The following is a 13,512-nucleotide window of genomic DNA, read 5'->3' on the forward strand; positions in this document are numbered from 1 at the left end:
GAGTCTGTTACAGAGTTTCTGAAGCTGTAAATCTTTACAGGAGCAGAAAGCCACATCTTTCTCCCTCAGAACAACTGGTAGTTTTGAACTGCTGACCGTATGATTAGCAGCCCAACTCGTAACCACAACACTACCAGAGCTCCTTAAAGAGCATCTAGTTTTTTCAAACTTGGTCACACATTAGAATCACCTAGGGAAATCTTTAAACCATTGGTCACACCAGATCAATTAAATTAGAATCTCTTCGAGGTCAAGGTATCAGTATTCATTTGTGCAGTCTAGTTTGAAAACCAGGGCTCTAGTCCAGTGGTCCTCAAACTCACTAGTTCCTAAGGCTCATCTGCAGAGCTTTATAAAAATAAACCTCCAGGATTTACCCACACTCAACTGGATGTGAGATCTGTTGAGGAAATTCGAATTAAAAACGAAATCTGTTCCCAATCTAGAAAATGCCTGCACACAGCTGTTGTTGGTAGGTGCCATCAAGTCAGTTCTGACTCATAACAACTCTATTCACAACAGGATGAAAGTCTGTCCCGTCCTGGGCCAGCCTCACAATTGTTGTCATGTTTGAGCTCATTGTTGCAGCCAGCCACTGTGTCGATCCAACTCATTGGGCGTCTTCCTCTTTTCCTACTTTGCAGGAACATAATATCCTTCTGCAGGGCTAGGTCTCTCCTGATAACATTTATGTCAGACAGAGTCTCACCACCCTTTCTTCCAAGGAACATTCTGGTTGCACTTCTTTCAAGACAGATTTGTTTGTTTGTTTGTTTTGGTAGTCCGTGGTACTTTCAATATTCTTGACCAACACCACCACAATCCAAATACTTTAAATCTTCTCCAGTCTTCTTTATTCGTTGTCCAGCTTTCACATGCATGTGAGATGATTGAAAATAACATAGATTGGGTCAGGCACACACGTAGTCTTCAAAGTGACATATTTGTTCTTGAACACTTTAAAGAGGTCTTTGGCAGCAGATTTTCCCACTGCAATATGTCATTTGCGTTCTTGACTGCAGCCTCCATAAGTGTTGACTGTGGAGCCACGTAGAATGAAATCGTTGACAACCCAGTTGTGAGGATTTTCATTTTTGTTCAGTGCAATTCATACTGAAAGCTGTAGTCTCTGATCTTCATCAGTAAGTACTTCATGTCCTCTTCACTTCCAGCTAGGAAGGTTATATCATCTGCATTTTTTCTTAAGCTTTTATTGTGAATTGAGTGACAGTTTACATGGGAGAACATCAGTTTTGCACTCAAACTACTGTTCATCTGCATTTTGCAAGTTGTTGATGAGTCTTCCACCAATCCTAATGCCATGTTATTCTTCATATAATTCAGTTTCTCTGATTATTTGCTCAGCATACAAATTGAATAAGTACGGTGACAGAATACAATTTTGATGCACACATTTCCTGATTGGTTATGAATTGGGCTGCGAATCTCAAGGTCAGCTGTTCAAAACTACCAGCTGTTCTGCAGGAGAAAGATGAAGCTTTCTGCTCCCGTAAAGATTTACAGCCTTGGAAACCCTGTATAGGAAGGCTATGAGTCGGAACTGACAACACAGCACATAATCAACCAACCAACCAACCTTGAACCGAACAAGTATCCCCTCCTTCTGTTTAAATGACTGCCTCTTGGTCAAAGTACAGGTTCTCCATGAACACAGTTAAGTGTTCTGGGATTTTCATTCTTCTCAAAGTGATCCATCATTTGTTATGATTCACACTGTCAAATGTTTTTGCATAGTCAATAGAATACAAGTAAACATCTTTCTGGTATTCTTTGCTTTCAGCCAAGATCCATTTGATGTGATCGGTGCTGTCACTCCACATTTTTTTCTGAACCTGCCTTGAATTGTTTTTAATTATCTTCTGCAAAACTTTACTTATCTATGATATTAATGATATTATTCAATGATTTCTGCATCTCATTGGGTCCCCTCTCTTTGAAATGGGTGTGAATATGGATCTCTTCCAGCCACTTGGCCAGGTAGCTGTCTTCCAAATTCCCTAGCACAGAGGAATGAGTGCCTTCAGCGCTGCATTGGTTTGTTGAAATATTTCAATTTGTATTCTTTCAACTCCAGGAGATTTGTGTTTACCAATGCCTTCAGTGCACCTTGGACTTCTTCAGTATCATTGGTTCTTAACCATATGCTACCTCTTAAAATATTTAAACAACAACCAGTTCTTGTTGGTACAATGACTCTGGGTGTTCCTTCCATTTTCTTTTGATGCTTCCTGAGTCATTCTATGGAAATATTTTGCCCATGGAATCCTTCAGTATTTTAACCTGAGGCTTGAATTTTTCTTCAGTTCCTTCAGCTTGAGAAATGCTGAGCTTGTTCTTTGTTTTTGGTTTTCTGCTCCTGATTTTTGCAAATTTCATTATAATACTTGACTTTGTCTTCTCGGGTTGCCCTTTGAAAATTTCTCTTCAGATCTTCTACTTCATCATTTTTACCACTTACTTTAGTTTTTCTACATTCAACAGCAACTTTCAGAGTCTCTTCTGACATCCACTTTGGTCTTTTCGTCCTTTCCTGTTTTGTTTTGTTTTTTAAAGTTTTTATTGTGAATTGAGTGAAAGTTTACACGGCAGATAATCAGTTTTACATTCAACAAATCATACACCTTGTTTCATTACCATGTTTATAATCTCCTCCATGTAACATCAGTTAACGATATTTCTCTCTATTCATTTTAGCTCTTTTTTTAACACTCAGTCATAATTTACACCACCAATGGGCACATTCTGCAAGTCTGCCACCTGGCCACCAGCTCTCAGTCCCTTTCTTCCCATGAGTTTAGAGTTCTCAGCTGCTTCCTAGCTCCATGTCCCCATCTCTGCCTCCATCTCTGGTGTCGCTGCTTCTTTGAATAAGGTCTCACATTCCGCTTGTGCAAGGGAGAACCCTTGATGGTCCTAGAGTCCTTTGTTTCTGGACTGTAAGATTAACTACTCCCCCATTTTTGTTACAAAACTTCTACCTTTACAATTGTGACAGTTGCAATTAGTCATGATAACTATTACTGTTGAATCATAAGAATCTTATCCCCATCTCTTTTAACCAGCTCCATCAAGACAAGATGAAAACTATTCACTGGGGACTCTTTCTTCCCCCATACACTATTAAACTAAATTCCTTCTTGAAACCTTGCAAGCTAGTCACTTTCGTGCCTTTATTGCCCCCTCTTTTTAAGTAGCCAGTGTCTAAGTTGCCCATCCCTATCTACCCTGTATACAGAAGGGATAGCATGGATACTTGATGTAAAGACTCCTTCCCTCTCTGTTGGTGTTTAGAGTTACTACCTCCACGAGTATAGGTCAGGTTCACCAAATTGTAGCAATTTACCCTCGTTTCCTTTATAAAAAAAAAAATTATTTTTCTTTTTGGTAATCTTGCTCTAGTCGAGTTCTGATTATCAAGCCATCAAGGCTAGGTCAAATGGTACTGTCTGCAAGTTTGAGTGTTCTTGTGCATCTCCGCTCACTTCATATCAGCAGGATGCTTCATTCTCAACTCTAGCCCTCTGTGGCTGTGTCCTTGTCCATGGGTTCAGGTGTCCCCAGGCCTCACCACACTTTTGACCAACCAGCTCTTCTTCTTCTCTCTCTCATCTCCAAGTCAATTGGAGTTAATGGACTGTGGTTGAACTCAGCTCATTTCTTCATTGCTGCCTTTCTCCCTTTTCCACTCACCAGTAGCCCAATGTGGTCACCAGCAAGCTTACATGCCTGCTGATGTGTTCCCTTTGAGTTTCAGTCTTAGAGTAGGGTCTGTCCCGAAGTAACTTGATTGCTTGCCTTGATGTCTTCCTGGGGAACAGCTTGCTTATTCTTGTAGTAGCCAGTCATACTGACATTTTTGTTTTGGGTTTTTCTTGATGATATTTCTTTGAAGATGTATCTTCTGTCACTCTCGCTGTCCTTTCCTGTCTTTTTAATGACCTTTTGCTTTCTTCATGTATGATGTTCTTGATGTTATCTACTCTAGTCTTCGATAATTAGTGTCTAATGCATCAAATATATTCTTGAAATGGTCTCTAAATTCAAATGAGATATAATCAAAGTCATATTTTGGCTGTCATCGACTTCTTTGATTTTTCCTCAGCTTCAGTCTGAACTTGAAGATGAGCAATTGATAGTCTGTTCCACAGTTGGTTCCTGGTCTTGTTCTGGCTAATGATATTGAGTTTCTCCATTGAGTCTTTCCCTAGATACAGTTGATTTGATTCCTGTGTGTTCCATCTGGTGAGGTACACATGGGTAATCACTGTTTATGTTATTTTAAAAAGGGTTTTACAATACATAAGTTGTTGGTCTTGCAAAATTCTATCATATGATCTCCATCATTTCTATCACCAAGGTTGTATTTTACAATTACTGATTTCCTCTTTGTTTCCACCTTTCACCAATCATTAGAAATTATCAGTGCATCTTGATGGCATGCTTGGTCAATTTCAGACTGAAGAAGTTGGTAGAATTCTTCAATTTCTTCGTCGTTGACTTTAATGTTTGGTGCATAAATATGAATAATTGTTGTATTAACTTGTATTTCATGTAGGCATATGGATATTATCTTAACACAGAGAGCACTGTACTTCAAGATAGATCTTAAATGCTTTTTTTTAGACAATGAATGTTGTTTCTGGCACAGTAAACAATGTAATTGTCCAAATCAAAATTGCCATAGTAGTCCATTTCAGATCACTAGTGTGAAGAATATCAACATTTATGTGTTCCAATTCATTTCTGGCAACTTCCCCGGTTTGCCTAGATTTAAGGTTTGTACATTGCCCGTTCTGATTCTTAATGGATGTTTGTAGCTGTTTCTCCTCCTTTTGAGTTGTGCCCCAATAGCAAATGAAGGTCCCAGAAGCTTTACTCCATCCATATCATGAAGGTCAACTCTATTTTAAGGAGTTAACTCTTCCCTACTCATATTTCGAGTGCTTCCAACCTGAGAAGCTCATCTTCTGGCACTATGTCAGACTATGTCTCACTGTTATTTATAAGATTTTTAGTGACTTTACCTTAAGAAGTGGTCTGCCTTTCTTACTTCCTAGTCTGTCTTAGTCTGGAAACTCTGTTGAAATCTGTCCATCTTGGGTGTCCCTGCTGGTATTTACCATACCAGTGGTATAACTTACAGTATCACAGCAACACACAAGTTACTACAGTTACAAACTGACTGATGAGTGGTGCCTCAGCTAAGGTGTTGTTGTTGTTAAGTGCTGTTGAGTCCACTAAGTTAGGAGAGAACAAAAACAATTTTATTATTGAATAAGCATTGAGCCAGCTGTGATGCATTGCGAGTAACCTGCTAAAGAAGAGATCACAAAAACAGAAAGGAAGTAGATACAATTCAGTTCAAAAATATTTCAAGATCAATAATAATTAAAACCTGTGGCCAGTGACTTGATTGTAACTATTGTTGGCCTCATGTGTGCCTTGGTGGAACTGTGCCCCACAGGGCTCCCAACGGCTGATTTTTCTGAAGTACATCACCAGGCCTTTTCCTGAAGGAGCTTCTGAGTGGAGCTTCCAACCTTTTGGCTAGTAACTGTTTATACCACCCTCAGACTCCAAATGATAATCAGTCCTCAACAGGAAGATTGAAAAGCACCATTTCTTACATATACTGCATCCTAAACTTGTCTAGTAATTGGGGTAGTTATCTATGGTCCTTAATTGTCTTTATCCAGTAGGAAGACTAAACTTTTCATATCTTTTAGACAAAAGGGAGTTTTGTAACATGGAGTAGAAGTTAGACTCATATCTGCCCACAAACGGGCACCCCATCCCTTGGTGTTTAAGGAAATTGGCACCAATCGCCAAGTCACCTCCAATTATGTGTCAGAGCCGATGCCACCTGTATTAGAAGGAACTGTCTTTATAGGGCTTTCAAGGACTGTGATCATTAGGAAGCAGATTGCTAGATCTTTTTTCCAAATCACCTCTGAGTAGACTCTGACTTTCAATCTTTTAATTGGCAAACAATTGCCACCCAGGAGCACCCATAAAATTGGTCAAAAGTTTGCTTAGCCTGTTCAAAGGATTTATATACATTTCAAAAGAAGCAGAGAAAGAATTTACAATGATAAGTTTTAAAAAGTAGACACTCCAAGAAAAGAGGAGAAGAAAGTTTCTTTGCATCAGGGGAAATTAGTTGTTTGTGATCCTCCTACAGACTCCAGGTGTGACGCTATAGGATCAGCACTGGACTGCAACCCAAAAGGTCAGGAGTTCAAACCCACCAGGGGCTCCTCAGAAACCCTACACAGGGTCACTATGAGTCGGAACTGGCTCCAAAGCACTTAACAACAACAATACCCTTACAGATCCAAGAATCTGCATTTTTCAAGCTCCTCAGGAGATTGTAATGATCACATTTGAGAACTACTGACCTAGTCTATTTCTGCACTGTCCAAGGACACAGGAAGATGAGGCATATTCCAAAGCAAATGCAGTTAGCAAACAATAAAGCCAAGCAAACACACAAACAAGAAAACCAGAACTCAAATCCAGGTCTATAGATTCACAATTCAACACGAAATAATGAAAAAATTACTAAAGCCCTGGCAAGAAATACATTTTAGGACTCACACATTTCAGCACCATGGTGCATTTTACTATTTCACCAGAACTATGAGATGAAATACATCTAGCAATAAACATTAGCTGCAAAATGAGTATCTTAAGTTATTTAACAGGAAAACTTGCCTAACTGTAAGAGTCAACTCCTGAACTCAAGCGTGATCAAGGGAGATTGTGGAACCACCTTTTAAAAAGATATTTTTAAACCACACTGTTCACTTTCTCCAAGAGAACTGAGATGTAGAAGGAAGGTAGTTTCTGTAGCAGTGGCTTTGAGAGATAGAAAAAAAAAAACAGAAGGCATGGCCCTGGGTCTCAAGGAACACCAGTCCTAGCTAGGGAGGTAAGCACGTGTAAATGAGGCAATCCAGGCGGTGTAAGATAGAGACTGCAGATGCTCCAGCCCTTTGGAGAACGGAGAGTGTGAGGTGTGCTGTGTTTTCCCAGAGACTGGAAGAAGCAAGTCTTGAAAGGGGCACCAAGGTTGAAGATGATGTGTCTTCATCCCCACCCAGCCCTAGGAGTAGGGACCATTCACTAGTGTGTCTTATTATTGTTGTTGTTGTTAAGTGCCATCGAGTCGGTTCCGACCCATAGCGACCCAGTACAGGGTTTCCGAGGGTGTAAATCTTTACGGGAGTAGAAAGCCTCATTTTTCTCCCGCGGAGCGGCTGGTAGTTTCGAACCGCTGACCTTAAGGTTCGCAGCCCGATTCATAACCACTACGCTACCAGAGCCTCATAGACTCTGCTTTTCGTTTCTTAGCGCTGATTATAGTAAGAATTTGTTGTTGTTGATGCTTTTCTTTTACTTTTTATTTTGAGTTTCTCGTTTGTTTGTTTTGGATTCATCTTAAGTTGTACTTTGCTCAGTCAGAAATGAAGCATTTGGCACATGGCTGTGTGATCTGTGGGTGTTCTATACATTCTTGGTGTCTGAACAATTCCAGGTAGCCTTGATGATGCTCTCTGAGCCTGGCCTGTCAATTTTAGCATGTGCTCCCTCTGCTGGTTACTTCTAAAACTGGTGATTAAAAGGACATTGAATTCCCATCACACTCTTCTCAGGTCCCAGACTGTGAGTTCTGCACAATGACAAGTATTTTCTGCCTGAAAAGATATGTGATTTAATAGGAAGGAAGGAAGGAAAGGAGGGAGGGAGAGAGAAAGAGAAGAAAGAAAGGAAGAAAGCAAGGAAGGGAAAGAGAGAGAGAAAGAAAGAAAAGAAGGAAGGGAAAGAGAGAGAGAAAGAAAAGAAGTAAGGGAGAGAGAGAAAGAAAGGAAAGAAGGAAGAAAGAAAGAAAGAGAGAAGGAGAGAAAGAGAAAGAAAGAAAGAAAGAGTTGGGGGGTGGTAAGGAAGGAAGGAAGGAAGAAGAGCCTGATTCCCACACCCATTCACATTGATTATCTTAGACAAACCTGGCTCACATGGGCTCCAAATTTGTTTTTACATTAAGGTTTGGTCTAGAAACAAGCAGACAAGCGGTGCTGAGGTTGGGTCCCTAGATATGCATGCTGACAGTAGCAAGAGACAGCTCCCCGAGGCACCTAAACAGAGTAGGGTTGCCAGATTTAGCAAATAAAAATACCACACATCCTGTTCAATTTGCATTTTAGGGAAACAATGTATTATTAACTTTTAGTATAAACATGTACTTACTGCATTTGAGACCTATTTTTTGAAGTATTTATTGTTTCTCTGAAATGCAGCTGTAACTGGGTGCCCTGTATTTCATCTGACAGCCATAAGTGGGAAGAAAAAACCAGACCAGAATGGGGGGGGGGAAAAAAAGTCCAGTCCAAAGTCTAAGACGATTCTTGGATGAAAACTGATAAAACCCAGTGGTGCCAGGAAGCTGGAGACAACTGAGTAATCAGACTTAAGAAGACACCAGCCCTACCAAGACTCTGAACTAAGTCTCCAAGCTGGATGTGTGTCATGACCTCAGAAAATAGGGAAAAACCATGGAAGGTGATTAGTTCACTCTGTCATCTTTGCAGGGACAGTTTCAATTCTGCCATACTGTCATTTAATGCAACTTTTCTTTTAAGAAGACACTTGAAAGAACTTGAGTAAAATCCTCCAGGTGACACTGGTAGGATTCTTCCCTTCTGGGTGGGAGGCCAGGGTTTGATTTCCGGCCAACGTACCTCAAGCTTAGCTTCCACCCTTCAGTTAGTGGAGGTTTGCACGCTGTTATGATGCCAAGCAAGTTTCAGCGGAGCTTCTGGGCTACGATGGACTGGCTAAGCAAGGCCTGGCCATCTACTTCTGATTCTGAGCCAGTGAACATCCTCTGGGGCTGATGTGTAGCCAGCCAATCATGGGGATGGCACGGGACCAGGTATCCATTCATTCTGTTGTGCATGGGGTTGCCATGAATTTGATAGCAGGGCCTGAATTGATAGCAGTCAGCAACAAATAAAATACTTTAGTATCATACAATCCTACATGACTTCAAGTTTAAATCCCAGTGGTAAGTAATCCATCCCTGTAAGCAATTTTAATTCATTCTCCTCATATACAGCAGACAGTTAGGTTCTGCTCTGTCATTTCAGTGAATTAACTAAACGCAACTGACCTGCTTTCTTCATTCTGCCTGGTTCCCAGACTGTTACCATACCGTGTCTCAGCATCTGTGGCTCTATTTCCTACGGGACACTAACAGCTTCAGTAAGATCGTCCCTAAATGTCCTATTACTTCCTCCTGCACAGAGCCTGCTGAGGGTACCATGTGGTTCATCTGAGCCTTTAACATTTCTGGGCTCCCTGAAACATGCTTTACAGAGCAGACCTGATGTGCTGCCTCACCCCGTTAGTGGCAAAACTTCAGAACCTCAATTACTCACTCTCTTCTTGGTTGAATTTTCCAGTAAAATTTACATTCAAACAACTGCCAGTTCCTCCCACCCCTAGTCATGTTTGTTTGTTTGTTTAATTGTGGTGAAAATATACATAACAAAACACACACTATCTCAACAATTTCTGCTGGTACAATTTAGTGACATTGATTGCATTCTTCATGTTGTGCAAACATTCTTGCTCTCCCTTTCCAGATCATTCCATCCTTGTTAAAATAACTCATTGCCTCTAACTCACCTCTCCCCAACCTCACTGCCATCCTTAGAAACCATGAATAATCTTTGGTTTCTATATATTTGCTTATTTCATGTAAATGAGATCATAAAATATTTGTGCTTTTGCAACTGACTTATTTTGCTCAGCAAGATATTTTCAAGGTTCATTCCTATAGTAGCAGGAAACAGGACTTCATTTCTCTTTATGCCCACGTGATATTCCATTATATACAGGTACTACATTTGTTTGTCCATTCATCTGCTGAGAGTCATTGAGTTGTTTCTACCTTTTGTCTGGTGTGGTGCTGTGGGTTAATGTGCCAGACTGCAAAGCTGTTTGAACTGCAAGGTCGGCGGTTCAAGCTCACCAGCTGCTCCTCAGAAACCCTGTACAGGGTCGCTATGGGCCAGAACCAACTTGATGGCACTTCACAACAACAACAACCTTTTGTCTATTGTGAAAAGTGCTGTAATGAACATTGGTGTACAAGTTTCTGGTTGCATTTCTACCTTCACTTCTTCCAGGTAAAATACCTAGGATTTCTGAGTCTGATGGTTCTATGTTCAACTTTCTGAGGAACTGCCAGACTATTTTGCACATGACTGTACCAGCCTACATTCCCACCAGCAATGAATGAGATTCCAGTTTCTCCCCAACCTCACTAACATCTACTGTCTTTCTCTTCCTTCCATTCTTTCTTCTGTCCTCTCTTCTCTTGTTCTTCCTTCACCTTTTTTTTTATTTAAGTCATTGTCATTCTAATAGGGGTGAGATGGTATCTCTTTGTACCTGGTTGTTTCTTGATGACACATTAGCTTTTTTTTTTTTTTTTTCCTTTCCTCATATATATATACAAAATGCTTGAAGTCTCTTCTTTGATTTTTAACTCCTGACAGGGTGGTGGCCTATTCTGCTCTTGTGCACCTTTCTGAATCAGAATGAGCTAACCATGGTGTGAAAGAGACCAGAAATGTAGGCCTTTCCCTCTCTTGTTTTCCCATTTGCTTATAGAGTTTTTCATCTTTGAGAATGCAGACCCCTGGGTAGATACCTATGTTCATAGAGCTAAAACATCTTATCTAACACTGACTTATGGTATTGAGTTATCTATCATAGACAACTATTCAAAGTGCATCAGAGAAAAAGAGACAACCAGGATGCTGAAATGTTCATCATCAGAATGTGGTTAGATAGAATGTGTGGACAAGGTTGCTCTTCTGATGCACTCAAAAACCAAAGCAGGCATCTCACAATAAACACATCAAAATTTGAGTTGATTCATTAAACAGTCCTGAAAAAAGTTGTCAAAATCTCAAACTCTACATTTTTAGTTAGCTTACATTATCATTTGGGAAGCCCAGCACACCATAGTTATTATTAGATTGAAGGTAATTTTTGTAAATGAGGCAGTCCTTGTCTCATTATATTATTTCATTCCATACTTCTCTCCACACACAGCTCTTACAATAGATCAGTTCAGTCTGGAGATGATGAATAAATACACGTTTATTGGTGAGTCCTCGTATGGTGCTGTAGGATAAAGCACTGGACCATAAGGTCAGTTTGAACCACTAGGTCACCAACCACTCCTTGGAAACCTTATACAGGTTTGCTATGAGTCTGGGCAACACTTAACAACAACAGTAACAATTGGGGGGATGGGGAGAGGAAAAGTTGAAACAAACTTTCCTGATTTAGAGTAGATGACTACCATTTGTTCTTTCCCTTGTCTCATTTCAACAGAACAAGGAATTGAAATCCCCAGTAACAGTTGCTTAGAGATGACACTCTTGAGCTGCTAGAGTACAAATTGTTGTTTCCACCGTGTTACTCTGGGACTGTGGGTTCATGTGCTGGACTGCAAGGTCGGCAGTTCAAGCTCACCAGTCACTCCTCAGAAACCCTATACAGGGTTGCAATGAGTCACACTTAACAATAACAACAACTCTCATTCTCAATGGCTCCCAGAGGCATTCATAGGCTAAAACCCACACACTACCTCTGTTATTGAAGGTCCTGAAAAGTTCCATCTTGACAGCCGTATCTTCTGCTACTCCCTGGTGACTCCATCGCCCCAGCTCCCCAAGCCACTTGATTTCCATATTCATTCCCACTCCCATATTTACATTACATAATCCATTAATTCCCCTCCTCTCTGCTGCTCTCCTCTCTCCAACTCCCAGTGGGAGGCCCAGAGCTTGTGCCTCCTTCCTTCCTCCTCTCTTCTTCTAGTCTAAAGATGACCTTTCCTTAGAAATCTCTTCAACTTGACCCCTTCTGAGAAGCTCCCCATCATTCCATTTCATAGAGTCCATTCTTCCCTCTTTTCATCTAGAATCTTCATGTCTGAACTTGGCATTGGATCTTTTACTGACTTGTGACGTGTCTTAAAGTAATATTCTAATTTGGGGGAGGGTGTTTCTTACTTCCCTAACAGGTCTTTCAGAGGACAGGCTTGTGCTAAATAAATATAAGCAGCCTCTAATAACTATTTCATCCGTAAATAAATATTGGAGTGTCAACTTTTTGCTTCTGGACTCTGAAGAGTCTGGTAGCTGGTAGCTAGAAGGCATAACCTCACTCATGAGCATAGCAAATTCTTACAAAGGTAACCCAACATAGTTTTATTCATAGTATCATTCATGTCACACATTTCCATTATAAAGGTGGAGATGATCTATATGGGGAAATCTGTTTTCACTCTAAGATTAAAAAATTAAAAAATTGAAAATGCAATAAATGTTTTTAATAACTTTTAAAGGGAGAATGGTACTTTCCTGAAAAATCATTTTATTATCCCAAATAAGTCACAGAGTATAAACACTATAGTAAGCTAATGTATCCCAGATAATAGTTCCTTTCTTTGTGGAGTTGTGTCTATGTGCCCTCTATGACCTATGTGATCTCCTGAAGGCCACTGTTGTTGTTAAGTGCCATTGAGTCGATTCCAACTCATAGCTACTCTGTATAGGTTTCCAAGGAGCACCTGGTGGGTCTGAACCACCAACATTGCAGTTCAAACTGACCTTGCTGCCCAGTGCTGGTCCTACAGAGCCGTATCAGGCCTCCATTATCTGACCATAAAAGCCTGCACTGAGTTGCTTTATCCTCACTGTCTTTAGCAACCTCAGGTAGGATCATCACCACAGTCTAAGCACTGTTCTCTTTCCTTTCTGCAGGATGTTAATACTAGGATTTCCTACAAAAGAGGGAACTGGGAAACAATATAGAATTACACTTAGCTGAAATTATCTTTTGTTTTTGTTTATTCATTTTAACTCCAACTCCAGGAAGTCTTCAGTCAGAGGAGAAACTCTAACCTAGTCATAGTCTGGCAAGGTGAGTGGACACAGGTGTGTGGGGAGGCTACTGGGCGGGGAACAGTCAAGTGTGTGTAGGAGAGGAATCCAGAGATGATGAGGAGTGGTGGGCAGTGGAGGCACCAGCCAACCCAGATGTGAAGTAGGAAGTGAATCTTCCTCTTCCCACTATCATCTTGTTTCTCTTCCTTGTATTTGGATCCTCAAATTCACATCTCATGAATCAGCTGAGGACCATCCCTTTCCACTGTACTCGGCTGTACAAGATGTGCCTTTAAGGTACCCGGAGTAATCAACAAACTAAAGGCTCTAACTCAGCCACTCATTCTCTGGCTTTCTCTCTGGACCTTTCATGAAGGGTGCAAAAGAACAGAAAACTTCAAGTAGTAATAAAATCTTGCCATTTCCATAAAATGATTCTCTCCTTTAAACTTGTAAAGTACTTAGATTCAATACCTTTTGTTGAAAATTATTTTCTCTCTGGAGTCATTTGCTATTGCCTATT

This window comes from Chrysochloris asiatica, unplaced genomic scaffold (assembly GCF_000296735.1).
Source record: "Chrysochloris asiatica unplaced genomic scaffold, ChrAsi1.0 scaffold00005, whole genome shotgun sequence".
NCBI classification, from domain to species: Eukaryota; Metazoa; Chordata; class Mammalia; order Afrosoricida; family Chrysochloridae; genus Chrysochloris; species Chrysochloris asiatica.